The sequence below is a fragment of the Arachis ipaensis genome, chromosome B2 (genome assembly GCF_059453495.1).
Source record: "Arachis ipaensis isolate K30076 ecotype BB chromosome B2, ASM5945349v1, whole genome shotgun sequence".
NCBI lineage: Eukaryota > Viridiplantae > Streptophyta > Magnoliopsida > Fabales > Fabaceae > Arachis > Arachis ipaensis.
This window is the reverse complement of record NC_142437.1, coordinates 64304157-64308370: the sequence shown is the minus strand read 5'-3', so window position 1 is coordinate 64308370 and position 4214 is coordinate 64304157. Positions and strand designations below refer to the sequence as shown.

The following is a 4214-nucleotide window of genomic DNA, read 5'->3' as shown; positions in this document are numbered from 1 at the left end:
TAGAGTTAAACGCCACAAACAGGCTGCAACCTGGCGTTTAACTCCAAGAGAAGTCTCTACACGTGTAAAGCTCAATGCTTAGCCTAAGCACACACCAAGTGGGCCACGGAAGTGGATTTCTGCATCATTTACTTATCTCTGTAAATCCTAGTAACTAGTTTAGTATAAATAGGACTTTTTACTATTGTATTCAAAGTCTTGGTCATTCTGGTTCCCCCTCTAGGGCCGAAGCCAATGAACACCATTATCACTTATGTATTTTCAATGGTGGAGTTTCTACACCCCATAGATTAAGGTGTGGAGCTCTGCTGTTCCTCATGAATTAATGCAAAGTACTATTATTTTTCTATTCAATTCAAGCTTATTCTTATTCCAAGATATTCACTCGCACTTCAACCTGATGAATGTGATGATCCGTGACACTCATCATCATTCTCACCTATGAACGTGTGCCTGACAACCACTTCCATTCTATCTGCAATAGCTTGAGCGTGTATCTCTTAGCCTCCATTCTGAAAGATCGGAGTCTTCGTGGTATAAGCTAGAATCAATTGGCAGCATTCTTGAGATCCAGAAAGTCTAAACCTTGTCTGTGGTATTCCGAGTAGGATCTGGGATGGGATGACTGTGACGAGCTTCAAACTTCTGAGTGTTGGGCGTAGTGACAGACGCAAAAGGATCAATGGATTCTATTCCAACATGATTGAGAACCGACAGATGATTAGCCGTGCAGTGACAACGCATTTGGACCATTTTCACTGAGAGGACGGACGGTAGCCATTGACAACGGTGATCCCCAACATACAGCTTGCCATGGAAAGGAGTATGAATGATTGAATGAAGACAGTAGGAAAGCAGAGATTCAGAAGCAACAAGCATCTCCATACGCTTATCTGAAATCCCACCAATGAATTACATAAGTATCTATATCTTATTTTATGTTTTATTTATATTTTAATTATCAAAACCTCATAACCATTTGAATCTGCCTGACCGAGATTTACAAGGATGACCATAGCTTGCTTCAAGCCGACAATCTCCGTGGGATCGACCCTTACTCACGTAAGGTTTATTACTTGGATGACCCGGTGCACTTGCTGGTTAGTTGTGCGGAGTTGTGAAAGAGAGTTGAGATTAGGATCGTGCGTACCAAGTTTTTGGCACCGTTTCAGAGATCACAATTTCGTGCACCATGTTTTTGGCGCCGTTGCCGGGGATTGTTCGAGTTTGGACAACTGACGGTTCATCTTGTTGCTCAGATTAGGTAATTTTATTTTAATTTTAAGCTTTTTGTTTTTATTATCTTTATTTTTGAAAAAAAATTTTCAAAAAAAAATTTAAATTATTCTATGTTCTTCAGAATTTTTAAGAATGAATTCTAGAGTTTCATGAGATATGTTGAATTCTGGCTGGCTATTATGCCATGTCTAATCTTTTGGATCGAGGTTTCAACTATCCTTAGAAGAGCTTCTTTGTCTTTCTCAGCAAATTAGCTGTTGTATGTAATGATCTGCTAAAGCTTGGCTGGCCATTGGCTATGTCTAGTGTTTTGGACTGGAGCTTTTCACTGAAAGCTTGGCTGGCTAGTAAGCCATGTCTAATTCCTGGACCAGAGTTTTAGGCTAAAATTGCATGATTCCTGGAATTCTCATTAGAAAATTTTGAAATCCTTATTTTTCTTTTTTCAATTAATTTTCGAAAAATACCAAAAAAAATTAATAAAATCATAAAAACAAAAAATTTGATGTTTCTTGTTTGAGTCTAGTATCAAATTTTAAGTTTGGTGTCAATTGCATCTTTTTAATTTTCATTAAAATTTTCGAAAACTCATGCATGTGTTCTTCATGATCTTCAAGTTGTTCTTGATGATCTTCCTTATTTGATCTTTGCATTTTCATATTTTGTGTCTTTTCTTGTTTTTCATATGCATTTTCAATTTGTTAATGTCTGAAGTTTGAAAATTTCTAAATTTGGTGTCTTGCATGTGTGTCTTTTCTTAAAAAATTTTCAAAAATAAGTTCTTGGTATTCATCTTGACATTCAAAGTGTTCTTGGTGTTCATCTTGACATTCAAAGTGTTCTTGCATGCATCATGTGTTTTGATCTTAAATTCTCATATTTTGCATCACTTTTATGTTTTTCTCTTTCTTCATTAAAAATTCAAAAATAAAAAAATATCTTTCCCTTATTTCACTCATAAATTTCGAAGATTTAGATTGATTTAGTCATAAAGTTTTAAAATTTAGTTACTTCTTATGAGTCAAATCAAATTTTCAATTTAAAAATCCTATCTTTTCAAAACTTTTTTCAAAAATCAAATCTTTTTTCATTTTTCTTTCATTTTTTTTCGAAAATTTTAAAAATTAATTTTCAAAATCTTTTTCTTATTTTTATTTCATATTTTCAAAATTAATGCTAACAATTAATTTGATTGATTCAAAAATTTTAAGTTTTTTACTTGCCTAGTAAGAAAGGTTCAATCTTTAAATTTTAGAATCATATCTTTTTGTTTCTTGTTAGTCAAGTAATTAACTTTAAATAAAATCTTTTTTAATTTCTTTTTCAAATCTTTTTCAAAATGATTTTCAATCATATCTTTTTCAAAAATCAATTTTCAAAATCTTTTCTAACTTCCTATCTTTTCAAATTTGATTTTCAAAACTTTTTCAATTAACCACTTGATTTTTTTTTGTTTGATTTTAAAAGTTTTCTATTTCAATCATGTCTTTTTCAAAACCACCTAACTACTTCTCTCTCTCCAATTTTCGAAAATTACTAATCCCTTTCTCAAAATTTGTTTTAATTAACTAATTATTTTAAATTTTAATTTAATTTTATTTCTCTTCCTAATTTTCGAATTCTAACCAATAATTAAAATAAAAACAAAAATATTTTCCTTTAATTTCGAATTCTTCTCTCTCTCATCTCTTTCTATTTATTTATTTATCCACTAACACTCCTCTTCCACTCAAAATTCGAACCCACTCTTCTTCTCTATGTTCGAATTTTTCTTCCCCTTCTTCTATTCTTCTCTTCTTCTTCTCACATAAAGGAATCTCTATACTGTGACATAGAGGATTCCATATTTTCTTTGTTCTCGTCTTTTTCATATGAGCAGGAATAGGGATAAAGACATTCTTATTGAAACTGATCCTGAACCTGAAAGGACTCTTAAGAGGAAACTAAGAGAAGCTAAAGCACAACCCTCTGGAGAGGATCTGACAGAAATTTTTGAAAAAGAAGGAGACATGGCCGAACCCAATAACAATGGTGGAGATGCAAGGAAGATGCTTGGTGACTTTATTGCACCCTCTTCTAACTTCTATGGAAGAAGCATCTTAATTCCTGCCATTGGAGCAAACAACTTTGAGCTTAAGCCTCAATTAGTTTCTCTGATGCAGCAGAATTGCAAGTTTCATGGACTTCCATTAGAAGATCCTCATCAGTTCTTAGCTGAATTCTTGCAAATCTGTGATACTATCAAGACAAATAGAGTTGATCCCGAGGTCTACAGGCTTATGCTTTTCCCTTTTGCTGTAAGAGACAAAGCTAGAACATGGTTGGATTCACAACCTAAGGAAAGCCTAAACTCTTGGGAAAAGCTGGTCAGTGCTTTTCTGGCCAAATTTTTTCCATCTCAAAAGATGAGCAAGCTTAGAGTGAAAATCCAAACCTTCAGACAGAAGGAAGGTGAGTCCTTCTATGAAGCTTGGGAAAGATATAAGAAATTGATCAAAAGGTGTCCTACTGACATGCTTCCAGAATGGAGCATCATATGTATATTCTATGATGGTCTATCTGAGTTGTCAAAAATATCATTGGACCATTCTGCAGGAGGATCTCTTCATCTAAAAACCCCTACAGAAGCTCAGGAACTCATTGAAATGGTTGCAAATAACCAATTCATGTACACCTCTGAAAGGAGTCCTGTGAAAAATGGGACTCCTCAGAAAAAGGGAGTTCTTGAAATTGATACTCTGAATGCCATATTGGCTCAGAACAAAATATTGACTCAGCAAGTCAATATGATTTCTTAGAGTCTGAATGGATTGCAAGCTGTATCCAACAGTACTAAAGAAGCATTTTCTGAAGAAGAAGCTTATGATCCTGAGAACCCTGCAATGGCAGAGGTGAATTACATGGGAGAACCCTATGGAAACACCTATAATCCTTCATGGAGAAATCATCCAAATTTCTCATGGAAGGACCAACAG

At 34.1% G+C, this 4214-nt stretch overlaps 1 non-coding gene across 1 annotated transcript; it reads right to left on the bottom strand.

Annotated features, from left to right (window-relative positions):
* Positions 1–3650: 3650 nt before the first annotated feature.
* LOC148574160 (small nucleolar RNA R71) lies at positions 3651–3758 on the bottom strand. Its single transcript, XR_015906803.1, has one exon. It is a non-coding gene; the product is annotated as a small nucleolar RNA R71 (small nucleolar RNA).
* Between the last annotated feature and the right edge of the window lie 456 nt (positions 3759–4214).